The sequence below is a fragment of the Pleurodeles waltl genome, chromosome 4_2 (assembly GCF_031143425.1).
Source record: "Pleurodeles waltl isolate 20211129_DDA chromosome 4_2, aPleWal1.hap1.20221129, whole genome shotgun sequence".
Taxonomy (NCBI): Eukaryota; Metazoa; Chordata; class Amphibia; order Caudata; family Salamandridae; genus Pleurodeles; species Pleurodeles waltl.
In genome coordinates, this window is record NC_090443.1 from 164,203,800 (window position 1) to 164,224,180 (window position 20,381).

The 20,381-nt window shown below is 41.7% G+C and overlaps 1 protein-coding gene across 3 annotated transcripts in view; it reads left to right on the forward strand.

Annotated features, from left to right (window-relative positions):
• The window catches only part of PDE1B (phosphodiesterase 1B), a 1,852,897-nt gene extending 1,833,614 nt beyond the window's left edge, over positions 1-19,283 (forward strand). For 2 of the 3 annotated variants that reach the window (XM_069231031.1, XM_069231029.1), the window contains one exon: positions 16,017-19,283. The gene's annotated coding sequence lies outside the window, so the exon portion shown is untranslated. The remainder of the gene's footprint in view (positions 1-16,016) is intronic. The other variant, XM_069231030.1, reaches the window with a different exon arrangement.
• The last annotated feature ends 1,098 nt before the right edge of the window (positions 19,284-20,381 follow it).

Genomic DNA, 20,381 nt, shown 5'->3' on the forward strand with positions numbered 1-20,381 from the left:
TCTTGTGTTCCTTAGCACCCTCTAACTCTACCATCTGTGAGCCATATCTAAGATACAGCGCACAATGGTGATAGTTAGGGAATTAGCGTCAGAATTTTTGACTGCAGTTTGGAGCTTTGTAGGATTAGTGTAAAAAATGTTGATGCTATTCCTGCAAAGCCCATTGAGGCCCATTGTAAACAATGCTGTGCCTCCTTTTAACACCTGCACTGAGCAGCCGTTAAAAGTGTAGAACAAAATGCTGCAAAGAACCCTCTTATATTTCTTCGCGCCATTTTTTGGGCCCCCCCAACAGTGGAATTCCCCGTTTGCATACACTATGCCTGGCACAGGCATAATGTAGTGCAAAAGGTTACAAAGTGGTTCAATGCACGCATTGCACCACTTTGAAAATATGGCGCGGGGAAAAGGCCACCGTAGAAAAAATGACGCTAAGGCAGCCCTAAAGTGGCGCTAGGCCCTCTTTAATCAGGGCCTGAGTTCTTATTTCACACATCTAAATTAGGTGGGTAGAATTATAAGACTGAGTCTGACGGCCCGTAATCCACAGGGCTGTCGGAGGGAGTTTATTCACGGATGACTACTCCATCTCCACCATGATTCAAAGGTTCGCCCACATCTAAATTTGGTGGGCGGACAATTATTTTGCCGGTAAGTATTCCCCGTCACCATTGCAATGGAGTATGCTTAAAACCAACAGATAATCGGGCCCTTATTCAGTTCTGCCATCAGAAACACCCTGCCAGTGGGCAAGCCACGAGAGAGCCACCCGCTTTGAATGTATGCCACAGTATTGTGGTTTTAATATTGACTTGCCCAAATTCCTATTGACTGCCAACATATAATCAAGATTGTTATTAATATGGATGCATAGATTTACGATTCTTAATACACAGCTTCATATATAAATTGAAAGTATTGATTTACTATTCTTAATTTCATATCTAGTTACCTTAATAGCACGTTGATGGTGGATATCATGGATATGATATTTTGACGAATCGATATTAAAACCACAATTTTGTGGTATAATAAACAACTGCCCAAGATCGCTTGCCCTATCAGAGCAGTATAACAATGTCCCCAGAAATAGAACCCTAAACGGAAAACAGAGAAATCAAGTGACAGCTGAAATTCCTGAATTAATCTCAGACATTGCTAATTATTTTGAACCATATTTAAATCCATCATTCTTTTGTATATCTTGAGGATTCAGCAACACAAAAGGATGATGGATCGAGTGCTGAAACTTTTCAAACACTCAACCCCAGTCACAGATCTGGGTTTAATCTATTGTACTTTTGCTCACCATGCCACCTCAGTTTGGACCAGCCACATGCAAATCCATCTTGACTCTGTTCTCTATGGGAACAGTCCAGCCTGAACTGCCAGGAAAGGTCCTCCCAAGACCGGAAACAAGCATCCTTGGATGTTTGATGATTCAGACATTGCACAGCCATATACAAATTAGAAATGACCATGCTCCATGGGGAAAGGCCTGATTCGCTAGGCCAGATCCCATTTCAAAGGGAACAGAAGCAACCTCCAAATTGTTTTAGTCTTGTTGGTTCTCAATAGTGAAGTGCCCTTAAGAAAACTCCCAGCATGGCAGAGAAATTGCTTTTTTTGTTTTGCATTTTGGCAGATATGGTCAAGCTGTATCAGCAGGGGCACTTTTGGTTACAGAATTACCACCCATTTAACTGGGAACTTAAAATATGGAAGGCAGGTCACACAGGGGCTAACTTCTCCTACTCCAGCTACTTGGCAGCTAGTCCATCATGGTCTACATGAGGCCCAAGATATCTTGTCAGACAGCTATAATTTAATTCAGGACTAAGGGTTTAGCGCCTTATTTAGAAAAAACTGGTGCATCGATCAGGATGTGCCAGATCTTTTGTGCCGAGCTGCACACCCTATTGACGCCATGGGAGTGCTGTATTTACTGTACAGGCTCCATGGCGCATAGTGTCCACAGCTGTGTCAGGAATTCTGACTCAGTCATGGCGCTAAACAGTAGCATTGCTGGACTAATGTCAAAATTTTGATGCTTGTCCAGCTATGCTGGGAAGGGGAGGTGCAGCACAGTGTCACTTTTACGCCTGCCCTGAACAGGTGTTAAAAAAATGACGCTGTGACTGCACAGAATGTCGCAGTGAAATTTTGTAAATTTCACTATGCCATTTCTGTGGCTCTTTTTGACGGGAAACGCCTACCTTGCATCCATTACACCTGGCGCAGGGATAATGTGGCTCAAAGCTTTACAAAGTAGCGCAATCCTATTATTGGTCCAGTTTGTAAATGTGGTTCTTCTTGGGGGACTGTTTGTGCCACCGTAGCATACAAAAAAAATATGCTACAGCTGAGAAAGAGGCTTGTAAATGAACCTCTTAGGAATTGCAGGTGGCTCAAAATTCTCCAAATTTTAACATGAAATTAAAAATATGGAGTAGAATCAGCCTGCAGAATTAACCCCACAACATGGACACTATGGCATGGAAAATTCAGCAGATGTTTCTTCTTCGTATTTCGCATTTCGTTTGTGTACATACTTATGAAGTAGGACACAGTAAATAATGTGGCCTTAATGTTCTCAGGGTTGCATTGGCATTCGCTGTCTTGCACTAAACCCTAGGAGTTTTAAGTGAACCAACACAATGCAATGTTTTGCATTGCTTTACGCCACAAAAGTATACACATACTAAAATATCCCTTTTATGTATTAAAGTTCATGTTTTATAACATCACTGCTACACCTGGCTGATGGTATGGCTGTCGGGAAAAATAATTACATATTGAATTAAATGCAACGTTAAGGAAGATTGACATGCAAAATGAGAATGCCTCAACAGCAGGCTTACAGTAATCGTTCAGCTAATTAGAAAATTGTGGTGAAACTGGCTCTAGTTGACTTACTGCTGTCACTATGTGTTAACATTTTCATTGGCCCCGTTTACTGTTGTACTTGGATGTCCCAAGGTCTTCTCTAATAAAATGTACTGGCAGATAACATAAACTGCATGGTTCATGCCACACAGCATCGTATGACAGATGTGCAAGGGGTTTTCTCTTGTCCCATTTCTTTATGCTTGGTCACTGTTGTATTTTTTGGGCAGTGAAAATCCGTATTCGTGTATTGATTTTTGCGATGTAAAAACACTAGCTGGAAAGAGATTAAATAGAGCAAAATTGTACATTTCACCTCACAGTTATGGAATATTAGGCCACATGTACAAAGGCTTTTTGTGATCACAAATGGGCCAATTCACAGAATCCACCCATTTTCTGACAAAAAAGGTTTTTTTCACATGAGCAAAGCCCTATTTACAATTCAGTAACCTATCACTGAATCGCACATTTGGATTTTCCGATTTGGTGTAAGGAAAGGGTGTTTAGGGTGTCCCTTCCTAATACCGACTTGCAGTGGTGTGTGTTAATGTTTTGCGACCGAAATGCGGTCGAGAAACAGTTGCATTTCACCACCTACTTTAAGTTACCACCTACTTTAAGGTGGTAATCCATTTGCAGATGGGAAGAGCCCCCAGGGACCCTTTACTCTTTGTGAATGTTTAAAAAAAACATTTATAGGAGCAGGCAGTGGTCCCACAAACCACTGCTTACTCTGAAAGAATGAAAAGAAAACTTGTATTAATTTATTTTACTTTTTTGAAACACCTCCCATTTTCCAAGGAAAATGGGCTGCATTAAAAAAAAAAATATTTATTAAAAATCAATCACAGACATGGTGGTCGACTGACCTGAGCAGGCCACCAACCCTGTGATTTTAGCGATTCCTAATGAGTTGCATACCAAGACCTACCTCAGTAATAATCATGAGGTTGGTCTGTTTGCGACACACTGAAAAACACAAAATGTGTTAAAGATACATTTTTACATTGGTGTTAGAGATTACCAAATAGCGAATAAACAAAAAAAAATTGCAATTTGGTAATTGCAAACGATTACCTTTGTACATGTGACCCACAGCTCTTAATGGCACCTCTCTTGTAAATTAGCACAATCCATAAAATAGAACATCTGAGGTTCTTTATGTAATCTAGACCTTTTCCGAAAGCAGTGACTCCATAGCTAACTAAAACCTGCACACAGCAAGCTCTGGGGCATATTTGCAATGAACTGGAATAGGGCAGTGGAAAACATCAGGAGAAATAAAGGTATTTCTCCTCATTGCCCTACTCTTTGGGAGGCGTACAGTTTTGACGCCATCCCAGGTTTACAGACCCTTTTAAATCTGGGAATGCATCAAAACCCATGGGTGTTGCATGGGAAAACCCACTGCAACGCCCATGGAATGCCCCCTGACACAATGTAAGGCAACACAGCGACTTGTGCTGCATTGCCTTATACCATATCCACGAGGCCATGAAATACACAAAAAAGCCCATAGTTATACTTTTTTAGCGTCGGATTTGCACCGCTTTTGCGTAAAAAAATTATGCAAATGCGACACTAAAAAAAGTATAAATATGGGCCAAAGTGCTTTGTGTGGCCTCATAGATATGGGTCTGCACCAATGCCATTGGTGAACCAGGCATGACTTGCAGACGTACTTCTTCACCAAGACCCAGACACCGAGACTGAGGTCATGGTGCTGTTCATACCACGGAAGGGAAACCTCCATCTCAACCTAGTGCCAGACAGGCCTTTTGACAGTAGCCGAGAATCTGTAAAATTGAAAGCATAGATTTAGGCACAGTGGGAAGACACATATCTCTGCCCCGAGGATTAATGGGAAACTAATCCGGTTATCCAATCCAGGATGTTTCTCAGACTCAGCAGCACCAATGGAAGGGCATCAGGCCATTTCAAAGACATAGATGCACATAGTTTAGCAAGACATGACTTCATTGTGCCACTTATCAGCTCACTATGCCTGAAGCCTAAGATCTACAATGGAACCTCTGATCTATTTGGAAAGCTGAACACAAAAGGTTAATCACCTCATTTTTGAAGTGACTACCACAGTCAGATTCCAGAGAAACCATGATCCCAAAATGAGTAATCAGTTTTAAAAGCAACAGTTTGGCCACAGTAAAACTGCTATTTCTCCTAGTAGGGTATAGCTTCACCCATTGGGAAAAGAGACACGCCACTACCAGAATATAGTGAAGCCCATTACATATGGGCACCTCAACAAAATCAAGTTGCATGTGACTTAAAGGACCGTTTGATCTCCCTATGTGGCTTGATTGGACTGCAATTCTCCTTCCTGTATTTAATCGCTGGCATGTGGCAATCTGTGACACACCTCCGCTACAAGAACACGAAACGTGTGATTAAACTAGTTGGCGCTAAAGTGACAGATCATTGCATTTCAAACTATTTGAGTGGCACTGTGAAAATGTAAGGTAATAGGGGGCAACAGGGAGTCGGACAAAACAGGACTGCTGTCTACTGGGACCTAGACCCCTTCCTCATTTTCCACACATCCTGTTCTCATCCAACTTTCTTGTTTACAATCTGGTGCTTCTTCTTGTAAGCTCTTTACCACTTTCTCTGTATTAGTAACAGCCAAAACAGGCTCATGGAAGTGTCACTTTCTGGATCATTTCAATAGTCTCCTTTAAAGATGTAAAAAATGTAAAACCATTGTGCACAGTATCAGGTTACTTCCTCCGCATAGCATTTGCCAGCAGTTACAAAATAATTTCCGCTCCTCTGTGCTGCACACTTCACCACTACAGTAGGCATGTGTAATGCCTCAAGGAGGACCATGACAGTGCCCATTTCTGAAGGGAGATCCATATGAAGTCATGAAACCTATCATGGACCACAACTACCTAAAATTATGGACCATGTCAAACGCATACTGACCCAATGTAGATGGTGACTCTTAAATTGTCAAAGTCACAACAGACTCTAGCAGGAGCAATCAATTTGGAAACCTATGCAGAGGTTACATTACACTACACCTTCTAGGGGGCAAATGGCAAAGGCTGCTTTCAAAATCTCTCTTATATTTCTTCAGCCAGAGCCACTTACAAACTATTTATAATTAGTCTTTTTTCAAAGGGACATCTTGAATGTCAGGTCTTGGCTTGGTATACAATTCTACCACATCAAGGCAATCATGGTCTATCCCATCATCATAATTTTCATCAGAACAGGCAGTGTTAACAGTGAGGACAGGAGCACCACCACAGGGTGATGTTTTCCGCAGTGAGGATAACCTGAGTAGAATTTTGCAGAACCATGACTACAGCAGGGTACACTACCATGCCCTCACATTAATGAATGAGAACACCATATGCAGCCAGTGCCTTTAGGCAACCATCGACTCTGCAGCTCATGGGTCAAGAGTGGCTGAGAAATAAGCAAAGGATCTTTTGGAGTTACCATGAGTCTGTGTTATTACTGATAAGAAGCACCCTTCTCTCTCAGAATAGTATAAAAATAGAAGGCTTCTCATAATCAGGCATTTCTAAAGCAGGGGCACCACAGAGACTTTCCCTCAGCTTGAGAAAGGCATCCCTGCATTCATTGTTCTATGGTAATAGACCAGGTACATTCTTGTATATAAGCCTCTATAGGGCGCTTGCCAGTAGGTAAAAGTTAGGAATCCATTGACACCAGTAGCCAGCATCTAAAAAAACATCCTTACTTATCTCTGCATTTGAGAGCGTCCATTTGCAATATGGCAGAGAATCTTTCAATAGACACCTTTCTTGCTCCTTTCTCAATATTATGTCCTATACACAGGACTTGTTTGTGACTATACTTCAACTTAGTCAGAGAGTATTTATGTCCATGTTCAGCCAAATGACTCAACAGGGTAGTGGTATCTTGTTTGCATGCCTCTTGTGTTGCCGAAGCCACCAATACGCCATCAATATACTGGACCAAAACTGAGTTGCACAGCAACTGTAGGGTCTTCACATTTCTTTTCAAAATCTGCTGGAAGATTTGCAGGGTTTTCAATATATCCTTGAGGAATGTGACACCATGCCCGAACTTTATTTTGGAACCGAAACACAAAGAGCAACTGACTTTCTTCATGCAACGGATTGGAACAGAAGGCCTGGCACAAGTCAATGACCATAAACCACTCAGTATCACAGGATATTTGGAATTTTATTACAGCTGGATTCCGTGCCCTGTGACAACATGCAACAATGATATTATTAATATTTTGCAGGTCCAGCATGACCTGCCACTTTTTATTAGGTTTCAGTAGGTCCATGAGCGGAGAGTTACAGGAAATGTCTAGGATTTCCTTTAAGATGCCTTGCTCTAACATGGATTTAATTACAGGGGTAGCTCCATCCACTACCTCCGGTAAGAGGTTGTACTGCGGCAGTAGGGCAAATTTTGCATTTTGCTTTAGTGTTACCATCAACATCTTCAATCAGGACAATGACTTGAATAATCCCAGACTTCCCCCTTTCACAGAGTTTTTTAATTCAGTAGTGAGTCTTCTTTTGTCAAAACAGAAAACAGCTAAACAGCTGACCTTTGGGACCTCATTTAAAATCTGCATCCTCATTGTGCGCTTGGAAATCGACAGCAATCAGTGCACTTTAATTAGTCAGTTCAGCTTGCACAAAAGGTCTTTAACTGGTAGATTAACTGGGCTGGAAACAAATATCACAAACTTATTGTCCTGCTCAAAGGGACCTATCTTAACAGGGACTTTGATAAAAAATAGGATTCACTGTCTGCTTATTTGCAGTCCCTACAATTTGGATTTGTTTTTTCAAGATTGGTGAGTTTGGGGCTTCCACTTTCCTTACAGTAGAACAGGTATCTCCTGTGTCGATAAGGAATAACATGGGGTTTTAATTTACCTCTCCATCTACATATGGGCCACTCTGGTCAACCTCAAAGACTGAGCAAAGTACACTGCCTTCCTCCACTCTGAGGCACCAACATTGTGGTTGATCAGAACCAGGATCTACGAAACTATCGAAGACCAGAAGCTGTTGGAAACTGACATGATTGGTGAAGGGGTTCTGTTGAATTGCATTCAATTGCTTAGTATTCAAATTGTGTTAGATCAAGGGGTCTTGGGACATGCTATGATTTGGGGGCGTTTAAATCTTCAGTTCTGTCATATTCGCATTAGGCACATGACCATCGAATTGCGTTAGATTCAGATGATTTGATCTACACTCTCGATGACAGTAGCCAACCTTAAATAGTGGCAGCATTGTTTTCTTAAGCATAGCTATACCTATCCAGAAACGAACACCTGAACCTGGATTTTCCATTTACAGATTATTCTGAAATCCCTTCTTGGTCAACTTTGTTTGAGTTGAATTTCTCTTTAATTTTCTTCTGCCTTGTTTCCAAATCATCACTGCAATATTTTGCATATTGCAGTATTTCTCCAATGGCTTTTACTGCCAACAAATTACATTCTGCTGGATATGCGAGTTAATCTCTGGATGCAACTGAAGTACAAACTGGAACACAGAATTACTCAAATTTCCTCGCTCTGGATTTTCAACGCCACTATGCTGAGGGAAAATCTACTTGAGCTAGTTGTACTAGGCATGCATCGATGATTTGGACTCATAAGTAGCCCTTGATATTTTTAACCAATTAACCTCTTTCTATGGAACTTTAAACTTCAAGAATTTAAGCTCTTAATTATACTTTTCCACCCTTATAACAGAAGTGGCATGCGTTTGGGCATACCTCAGAGTTTTTGCATTCGGCCACTGAATAGACACTTTACACAAGTAGTTGGGGACCATCATAATATAATATCAAAGAAAGTGATCAAATCTTCCCCAAGTACCTTTGAAATTGTCAGAAATCAGTCAACATGTGTATACCAGAGGCAAGGGTTTCACTCAATTTTAGGAATTGACTTGTAAATGTAAAAAGATTACCATGACTCCAAGGTATATGCACGTACACTCTTCCATGCACCTCTCTTAATGAGTAAGACTTAATCTCAGAGTCACTCTTACTACCATCACCCCTGGCCATCTTTTGTCATCTTTCTTTTTCTTTATTTTCTGGGCCCATTGAATCTCTAAACTTCTGTATATTGCTCCGCATTTGAAAGTTGCAAACTAGTTTTTCTTCATTGTACCCATATATGAACCCCAACTCGAGAATTTATTTGAATGTTTCCTCCAACTCTACCTTCCCTCTCACCATATTTAACACTCCTAAAGGGGCACTGCTCTCCAGTGGCTGTATCTTGGGGCTCTCAATTTTTACTGTTAGCACATTCACAACTGGAGTAACTCCTGTTTGGAGCTTTGCTTCCCTCTCTGAAAAAGTATTAACTTTAGGGTCAGCAGTGGTTGTTGTAACCACTGGTGTGACAGTTGTTGCAGGAATGGTGGCAGTATTTGGAGGCACTGTCTGTAGAGCTGACAGTGGGATCGGTGGTAATATCTGTAGAGCAGGAAGTGAAGAAGGCCCTAACTGTGGACCTGGAAGTATAACAGGCACTATCTGGGTAGGTGGAACTGTACCAGGTACTCCGCACTGGAGAGATTGTGGTGGTAGGCCTACAGGCCATTGATTTCCTCCAGCTTGTTAAACAATGTTGTATGGAGGTGGTCAAAAAGCCTATAAATCATCTACAAAATCATCACTAGAGTGACTGTTGCTATTGTCGTCTTTCTTTGTTTCAATCTCACACCCGCTTTCATTCTCCCTGTTCTTCCACTGGACAGCACAGAGTGCCTTCGAATTCCCTCATTGATAGCTTTACTCCATGCCTGCTGCTCTACATCCCACTTCTCTTCCATCCAACCACAAACTATCTTTTTACATTTAGTCTAATATTTGTTCTTCTTCGCATGCGCTGCCCACTACCATGCGTTGAAGGCTTCATACTGAGCGGGTCTAGGTAGAGGTTTCACTTCATACAACTCTCTCCACAAGGTAACAATTATTCTCAGACTTAAAGTACTATGTGAGGGAAACTACAAGAACCTTTCATTCGCAGTGATCTTTTTCCATTGTTTAAGCCAAATACATGTAAATAAACCAGCAGCGGTTGTCAGGTAATGTGCTGGGGTACCCAAGGGAAGGACCTTCTTGCCCTCACAGACAGGTATTCTAACATCATAAGCGAAGATTTTAATTTCTTTAAAATATTAACTTTTAATTATATGTTGCGCAAAACAGAATCAATAAACTTCAATTGAAATAACGTCTATAAATCCTCTCCTGTACTGAGATATCTACAATGTCTACTAACCCATGACAAAATTTCTCTTAAGAAATTATGCCTGGTTCACCATTTTATCTGTGAACATCAGCCACTTTTCTTTACAAAAGATTAGGTGGCTACTGGCCCTCTTGAGATTTAAATACTATCAATCAATCATGACCAACAATGTCATAGTTCTGTGAGGTAACAGTAGGTGATGAATTCTGGTTCTAACCTTCTGCAATTGCTTGCTCAACTGAATCAGAATTATCTTGTTTTTCTGTTTAGAAAAAAAAATAAAACAGTTTTTTTCAGTCACTTCTTATGAATCATTTGGCCCCATCCTACATCACGTGCATAGCATCTGAAGATCACAAAGAAGCCATTTAGGTGATAGACCATTTTAAAAGGTTGGAGTAAAAATATTGTGGGAAAAAGTACATTGAAAGAACATTGTGCCAAAGATGTTATCTGGTGAAAAAATAGAGTGAAATATAGTTGAAGCTTTGGGCTTTTTAAGGAAAAAGTATGTGTATTAAGATCAGGGTCACAGGCGTCCTCCTGCTAAAGGAGAGAGGAGCACTTCATTTGGAGAGGAAGGCTACGGGACTATTCAGGAGTTCAAGGAAGGCTAGAGTTATGGGGTAGGAAGGATTTTTTAGAGCTGAGGGAAGGTTAGCGTTAAAAGTGGTTCTGGGTTTTCAGGGGCTAGGAATGGTTACAGTGAAATGATAATAAAGGGATTTTAGGTTTCAGATAAAGGTAGTGTTAAGAGATAGTAGGGGATTCTCGGTTCAAGAAGAGTAGTGTCAAGAGATTCCTATGGTTTTTAGGGTTCAGGGAAGGGTAACATTAAGGAGTGGTAAAGGATTTTTACAGTTCAGGGAATGGTATATAAAAGAGTAGTAAGGGAAGGATATGTAAGGAGGAAGTATGGGGTTTTTAGGATTCAGGGAAGGATAGCATTAATGGGTAGTAAGGGGTTGGTAGGGTCCATGGAATGATAAAGTTTCAGAGAAATTAGGGGCTTTTAGGGTTTGGGGAAGGCTAACATTGACGGCAGTCTGGGCTTTTAGATTCAGGGAAGGCTGGCATTAAGGGGTTATTCAGGGTTTTAAGGATACAGGGATGGGAAGCAGGGTGTATAGGGTACAGTTAGGTAAATTAAAGAGTGCTTGTAATAAAACAACTTTTAACATTTAATATAATTGTAATTGTCATAGGTAATAATGATGGACACAACATTAAACAATTTGAACTCAACTTTAATGTAGTCAACATTTTAAAAGTTGACTTTATTACATACCTTTCTTCAATATCTTTTTTCAACGTATCATAAAATAACAATGACTATATTGCTTTTGCAGAATCTCTTTTACTGAACAAGGTTCTTTTCACTAGTCAGGCCACTCTCATTTGGAGTACTTATATCTGGCCTCCTGTCACTTTTTGCATAATGGCTGTATAAGTAATAAGCATCGATATCAATGCCAAAACCTAATACCCAGGTTGCTCTTTGCAGATAAAAATGCGGCGAGACAGTTACATGCAATATCATATAGTTATCATTAACACCCTTCTTCAGGCTGAGCTATAGTAAGGTATTGCTTTTAACAAGCTACAACAAAGAAGCTATTACAAATGTAAATACTGACGCGTAATGCTGCTGAATGACTATTCACTGGTCTGTCCAAGCAGGAGCATGTGACCCATCCACCTCCCATTCAATGCATCCTAAACTGGCTCCTTCTCCAGGGTCTTTTTCAAGGCCATGGTTATCAGGCACAAGTTCACTTACTAATTATCAAACTCAAACGACATTCCAGGACAGCTACTTCACTTTGTTCAACTGGCTCTACTCTATTTTTTTGATCAATTCCAATGAGTTTCAATGCATGGTGAGTACATTGATATTGATACAGCATCATGATAGCGCTCTTAGATGGAAGTACAACATATCACATATAGATGTTACAACAAGCTAGTACAGTCAGGCGTATTGGTTCTAGTTAACATATTTAAACATAGGCAACAACGTGAAACAAAGCAAAAAAAAGGGTATGTGAGAATGTCATTCCATTTTCAGCACATGAAGGAGCAGCATGAGATCTACAGTAATTTTTCTCGTTTACATTTGTACCTAACTACTTGTAATGCAGGTAATTTGCATCCTGTACATTTCCAGGAATGAGATGTGCACAGTCTGCAAGGGAGGTGACAAAGAGGTGCATAGAGGGGTGGGCCAGGGTCAGAGAGGGATTCAGGCCGAAAAGAAGTATGAATTTTATAACAGACAGGGAATGGGGAAAGTGAATGAATCTCTGGTGGGAGAATAGCACTTCAAGTCCACCATATTGAGGGTAAATATGTGTATTGCGAAGATTCAGGTATTGAGCTCTGTTTTGTAATCCTGTAGTCTTTGCAGTAATATCTCCCAATCTGTTGCTATTGGAACACAGAACCTGTGCAAGCCAGGATCTTCTTCTTGTCTCAAAGCCACTGCTTTTTGCCTTCCCCCATTTAAGGGTCGCAGCACACTAGTGATGTACATTTGATAAGGTTTGGGCTCTCCAGTGCATGGCTGTGAGTCTTCTGACCATGAGGAGCATTAGGTCAATGAAACGACTCAAGGCGCTGTCAGTTTTTGATCTCTTGAAGAGTCCCAACAATGCTCCCTCTACAGTGCAAACATTTGTGCGACCAGTCACTTCTGCCAATGCGGTCCAGACATATCCCCACAAAGCACCTGCAACTGGACAACCCCAGAACATGTGTAACATATCCACTCCCTGTTGAGGACATCGGGGACAGTCTGCGGACAACACAAACATCCAGTGTAGCGTTGCCAGAGTTAGGTAGGCCCGGTGCAGGATGTTTTGCTGTATATATTGAAACTTGGCATTTTGTGACAATTTCCTGGGGATTAAAAGTGCACTTTCCCATTTTTTTCATCAGTTCCCTACCTATGCGAGCCTCCCAGCTCCTGCGCATTGCGGACAATGGATCCTGCCTAGTGTATGGTAGGGTGCAAACAAACCACGTGATAAGGCGACGACCCCCATCCATCACAAGATGTGAACGTACTAGTGAGTGTTGGTCAGGTTCTGTGTCCGTGATGCCCGACAGCTTTGTCAATTCAGTCATTAAATGGCCATAGGCCAAGGAATGTCCTCTTGGGACCTCCCATCTTGCTGCAGCCTTTCAAATGGCATGATCACTTTATCTTGAAACTATGCTGATAAGGTGCTTACACCTGCAGTCTCCCTTGCAGCCTTACCCGTACTCCCAGTCATATAGCTAAACGAGGCAATGGAGCGAAAGGTAGTTCAGGCAAGTATTGTGGGATATGCAGCATCTGTCGCAGGCCATGACGAAAGCTTACATAGGCCATCTGCCACAGGTTATTTACAGCTTCGGTGAGCCAGGCCCCAGGCAGAAACGTTTGGCAAATCGACTCTATAGCCTCTGTAGGGTTAGGCATTCCCACCTCTTGTGTATGGTGCCCACCAGCCACTTCACTGGCCATTTGAGCTGTAAAGTCAGATAACAGTGCTCGAAGTTTGGGGTTCCTAGACCTCCTTTATCCATGGGCAGCTGTAGCTTACCGAGTGCTATCCTACGCCTCCCCTTATTCCAAATAAAACTTCCTAGTGCTGCAGGAAGTGTTGCAGCATGTGAAATGTGGATTTAGGGACCTGCACCAGGAGATTATGAAATAATAGAATAAACGAGGTAGCATCACCATTTTTGAGAGTGAGACCCTGCCTTGTACTGTGAGAGGAAAGGTACTCCAAAAAGCCATTTGGGGTCATAGTGATGCTATGGCTTAGGTGACATTGCCCTCTATCAAATCTTACATAGTGTGATATATGTGTTATCAAAATGTTTGATGTTCCCAGCGCAGCATCTGTCGATCAGCCAGTAAATGTTGCAGGGGACTATTAGGATGTAGGGGGTACAGACCGGACTTGCCTAATTTACTCCTTGTCCTAATGCAGCTCGTAATTCCTGGAGAATGTCCAGGATGACTGCTATCCCCTCCCATATCTTCAATGTAGATTAATACATCATTGGCGTATAATGAGATGACATGTTTCTCTCCATGCAGGGTGATGCCCCAATCCCTCCCCTCTTAGTGAAGCTGCTGCACTAGTGGCTCCATTATTAGTGCAAAGAGCAGGGGGTTCAGTAGGCAGCCCTGCCATATCTCCCTGCTCACGACACGAAGAAGGATAAAGAAATGCTTTGGCCTATTTTCACCCTGCAGTGGGCACTGTATGGGCCTACATAGCCTACCCGTGACTCCAAACTTGGTGAGAACTGCGAATAGGCAGCCCCATTCCACAGTATTGAAAGCTTTCTCCAGGTCCAGCACCACACACAAGGTGCAGGGCCACTGAACCGGAGAAGACTCCATAATCTTGTGTAGGCATTGGATGTTAAGGGAGGTTGATCTTCCAGGCACAAAGCCATTCTGGTCTGAGTGGATTAATTTCGGTATGTGTTCATGTAGTCTCTCTGCTATTACTTTGCTAAAAAATGTATAATCCGACTCAAGCATTGACAGTGGGTGTTATGAGGACAACTCCAATCGATCCCTACTCTGCTTAGTAAGCAATATCAATAAGAACTCCCTTAATGAGGGTGATAGTCGACCCTCTGTCAATGACGTCTGGTAGTGACCCCTCTATCTTCACTAAATCCTGCTGCAATCCCACCCTGACACCTACCACTGCTCTAATGCAGTGCCCCCGTAGTACTGCCTTCAGTGCCTCCCAGTCCATGAGCTTGGAAGAGGCCATGCCGCAGTTCTCCTCGAAATACTGTGAGATCGCCTTGCTAGTTGCAGCTCAGAAGACTGGATCTTCCAACATGGGCGGTTGTAATCGCCAGGTGGGGACCGTTGGTCTGGGCGCTCCCCATTCCAAGTGCAGGAGCAAAGGGTTTCAACTGGGTCTACTCCTTGTCACTAACGCCAAACAGTTTCTTGTTGGATCTGGTTTTCTTTCTGGTAAAAGTCAAAGCTACCTGGGCTTCATTCTGAAGCGTCCTTGCTCATTTTAAGGAAACATCTTGAGACAGGGTAATTTGGACAATGTCCACGTCCATGTTCATATGTTTGCCACCTCTGTAATTTTCAATTTTTATGATTGTTTTCTTATGATTTTCAATAGCACTAAAACAATGTGTACAAGAGCTTAACAAATTAATTATTTAACATAACATAATGTAAGATAATGTCCTTCGTCTAAGTCACCAATTAGCTATAAATATTCATTTTAAATGGGAAATTATAGGCCAACAAGATTTTGCTGCACATAGATTGGTCTTTTTGATGAGAATGCTCATCTACCATACTATTGATTTTAAAATTGATCATTGGAAATAGATTGATTTTCAGCTGCCGGCTGCAAGTTTCATGATCAGAATTCTTATCACAGAGCGCTGAGAGTCAGTGCCAGCGTGAGACTTCTACCCGTGATTTGGGACTCTAAGATCAAACATGCAGTCTACGATTTACAGACTTTCCTTGAAGTCATCCACAATTTTATTTAGCTATGCCTTTTAGAATATTTAGCCCCAAAGGCACGAATATTGCAGTACACTTGTGAGATCCATCTTAATAAAATTTAATTCATAAGTAGACAGCTGCATCTCCATGTGAGCCTGCATATTGGAAAATATGTTGCACTGGGCGTGATGTACAAAAAGCTGTTCAATTACCAACTTGGTTAGAACACATTAAGCAATAACACGTTGGCCTTTTTATTTAACCTAACTGCATGTTGACTTTGGAGTATGTAGGGCATGCGAAAGCAGCAACAGCTTCTTGTGGGATTCTTGTTTCTGATTACTTCTCTGTGTCTTTCGTTCACAGGTCGTTCTTCAGCAAGTGAAGCAGGTCAGTCCAGAGTCTTCTTTGATACCATTTGTAATCAACACCATTCACACCGAGGGAGTGAGATGTATTAACAAAAGAGAAACATTGAAAATAAACAATAAGCAGAATGTGTTCAGGACTTAAGAGCAGCTGGATCCTCCATCGATCAAGGCCACCTGTTGTATACGAGGAGCACCACGACCCACCATACCATCTCTGCTCTGTGAAGCTCTGGCCTGTCCTGGATCCTCTGGCCTCTGGTCCTTTGTCGCCGCACAGTCTGCCGCTCCAGCTTCCTTCGACCCTGTGAGAGGTTCCTCAGAGGTTAGAAAAGGTTTCACCTTGCTGCGGAAAATAAGAGATTTTTCAAGACAATCAAGATTATTTTTATGTTTTTTCATGTAGCACATTCTGTTGTTTCTTTCTCACTACATCGAACACCCTACACCAGCCATACAAAAACAGTGAAGAGAAACAGGCTTCATCATGTGGAGGAGCTCTTGAAGTGTTTGTGATTAAAGAAACTGTGTGTGTGTGGTGTGATTGTGGTTGTGGTTAAATTATTTCCTCTGCTTTCAGTACAAGGGTCCTGTCTACTTGAAGTGTAGTTGGATATGTTGACAGATCTTGTTTCCCTGCACACCAAGCCAATTGGCAGCTAGCAGGGCTCCTAAAATGCTATATTACGTATAGTCAGACATTTTTGCCCTCTATTAACTGAATAAGTAGCTGTATCACTTTGTTTTATTGCAAACTGAGTTATCTTTACAGGATACATTTAATGTGCTATACTTCAAGTTCTTTTCTTCCTAAATATTATAGCAGAACCTATTTTCAAATAAGTAGGCCCCACATGTTAGTCTTCTTACAATCTCACGGGGACTGCCCTCCAACTCAGACCCTCCACTGTCCAAAGGTGAATTCAAATGAAATATTAAATACAAAGAGTTACTAAGGCAGTGACCAGAAATTGCTTACTGATTATATTTCCATTAGTGTCATCATTAATAATTCATTTTTGAAAGTGGTTTTAATATGGGATCCTTAGAGATTAATGTTTTAGCACATAACAATAAGCAGTAGCCATACATTCTCCAGCTAGCCTTGCTTCCTTCAGGCTGTAATTGGAGAGCACTACATGTGCTTGAATGTTTGGGATGCTCTTTGTGCACTGCTTATTTTAAATTTAATTGATATTGCTGCATATGTGACTTTGAACAAAGGCACGGAAATGTAGCATATAATATACAACAATTTGTTTGCCTTACATTTCCATGCAAAATCACTATTCTGCTGGGCCCTGTTGATTTCTCGAGTACTAATCAGTTTCAGCCTCCTACGGATGTTGCACCTTAGTGAAGAATCAAGAACTCGTTCCATATTTATGAACTAACTCCCTCATCCTCAAAACCTGATTGTTCTAACTGAACTCGCATACACTTCCAAAGTGTCCTACTCATAGCAATGCACTGTCTCTGTCCAGAATGTATTAGATCACTGTGCTGGAAATCCCTTCTGACTAGTTTGTGCTGCTGAACAGATACATCAAAAAGTCATTTATTGGCTTTCAGCTTCTTGAACAACCACCTCTGTATGATCCTGAATTGGGGCCTCAATGACAACTGAGTACAACCAGTTATCTTCCCTTCATATACACTGCATACATCTGAATGTGAAACTTTACTGTCAGTCAATCTGAGATAGCCTTTATTCTTTATTTAGGTAATTGATGGGGGTCCTGCGGTTTGGTATAAATATATTCCTGAGTGCCTAGCATTGTTTGCAGGCTCTGTGAGGAATGCAGAACTCACTGTTCATCAGTAAATCCGAATGAGGCATAATCTTGAGCTGCTTTTAGTCAGAAATGAGTTTTGGCAGAGATTTACAAGACCACGGCCCTTGAATAGCTGGGCATCTACAGGCATAGTGCTTTTGAAAAGACTTTCTACACTGAAATTTCAAATACAATGATGCCCATCATGGCAGGAAAGAGTAGTGCATTGGGTCACTTTACTAGAAAATTAAACTGTGGCTGTAGAGCGGGGTTGATATAAATTATCTCTACAGTCTTTACAGCTGCATATCTGACAGCTCGTTATACATCTTGTGATTGTTATATTTTAGTTAGGGGTGGGTGGTAAACTCTGCTTCTCGAGTGGAGTTTGTGGAGTATTGCCCACTTTGCACTCCGCTTAGAGAGTGGAGTTCCAGAAAAACTCACAAGCGGCTCACCAACATAAAGTTGGTGAGTGATAAAATTGAGCGGTAGACTGCCTCTCTGTGAGATTGCTCAACGCAGGCAGTTACCGCAGGTCGCTACTGCTTGCAGTGAGAAAGCTGCCTCTCGCATTGAGAAAACTGCTACTCGAAAAGAGAATCTACTTGAGCTGCGGAAAGAAATAGCGTCCTTTATTGCACCACATGGTTTCATTCAGACTGAACGTACAGCGCAGGGTAAACTCCTGATGCTAAAAATCAGCACGAGCAGAGTGGCATACTGAGGTGCCTCCCTAACGCCACCATATGTGCACCGTATACAGCACACCATGGCAGTAGTTAGGAGACAAGCGTATTCATTTATTACGCTAGTCCGGAGCTCTGCACGATTAGCATAAAAAATGTTCATGCTAATCCTGCAAAGCTCATTGAGGCCCATTGTAATCAATGGTGTGCCTCCTTTTAACGCCTGCTCTTAGCAGCCGTTAAAAGTGCCGGATAAAATAACGCAAAGAAATCTCTTAGATGTCTTTGTGGCTTTTTTCAGCCCCCCTAACGTGGGAACGCCCTCTTTGCATATATTATGCCTGGCGCAGGCATAATGTAGCGCAAAGGATTACAAAGTGGTGCAATGCATGCATTGCACCACTTCGTAAATATGGCGTGGGGATTTTGGCCTGGTTGGGCTACATTAGCGTTAAAAAAATGATGCTAGTGTGGTGCAAGGAGGCGCTAGGGGCTCTTAAATATGCCCTTGAATTTTGCTGTTCGCAAAACTCCACAGAATCTCGTAAATTGTTTATGTAACTCTCCAGAATTCCAAGGAGTGAAACTGTGCGAGTTCTGCCCACCCCAAATTCCAATATTGTTTAAAATTATACATTATTAGATTTAACCTGTATGTTGCAATTTAGGCTTGGGCTTCTCATATTAACCCTTTCTTTCGTAGCTTTTTTAATACATTGCCTGCCATAGTGACAAGATATTCTTGGTAAGATGTAGGTCATAGTTTTTAGAGGCACCACGATTTTAAAGCTTAGAAACTTGTCTGATTCTGTGTCTGTCTTCTTGGTGCCACGAAATGTGTCAGATGTAAAACAAATTGATTGCAAGACAAGAACAGCAATGATACGTTCTTAAAAGGTTCTGGAGCTTTTCCTAGGTCCCAGAACAGGCGGCATTATCGCAATTGGAAATGAGCAGCAGTCCACATCAAGGCAAACATGCCTCAACAGGTGGGATTAGCAAAGGTAAATTTTGGTCCTGATGGCAAATAGGTAGTTCACAAAATAAAAGATGTTTGTGCAGATTAATGTTTGAATAAGTAGTGTTGAAGGGCATTTTTGTACCTCAGGTGAGAATAGAAATACATAAATAGGGAAAAAAATTTAGGACTGCTGTTCTTTAAAGGCTATTTATGAAGTATCGAACCAAATTAAAAGTCTAATACGGCTACGGGCAGCATTCAACATGCTTCACCTACATGTGTCATGGGTTCTATGTTTAAAAGTGATCTAGAAAATGGGCGAGAACAAAGGCATTTGAGGCTCCTAGAAGGGGGAGTTTTCACTCAAGTGCAGAAGATGTGGGCATGGTGTTAATTTCAAAACATCCTTACTCAGCCTTTAAATTGACTGCAGCAGTTTCCATACTACACCCTGACATCACATGCTTATAGTGGTCAACAGAATGTGGCTACTTCCTCTAAGTTTACAGTGGCATTTCTGCGACATTCAGGGAAGATCTGGCACTGGGTATTCAGGGCCATATTTATACTTTTTGACGCACAACTGCGCCAACGCAGTTGTGCGTCAAAAATGTTAACGCCGGCCAACCCCATTCCAAAGCGCCATGCGGGCGACTTATTTATGGAATGACGTTAGACGGCGGAGCTGACTGGTGTGCGTAAAAAAAAATTACCCACACCAGGCAGTGCCGGCGTAGGGGAAAATGGAGCTTGGGCGTCAAAAAATGGGGCAAGTCGGTCTGAGGCAAAAAATCTGCCTCAACCCGATTAGCGACATTTTTTTTTACTCCCACCCTCCATTGACATGAATCCTGTCTTAGCAAAGACAGGAGTCATGCCCCCTTGCCCAATGGCCATGCCCAGGGGACTTCTGTCCCCTGGGCATGGTCATTGGGATA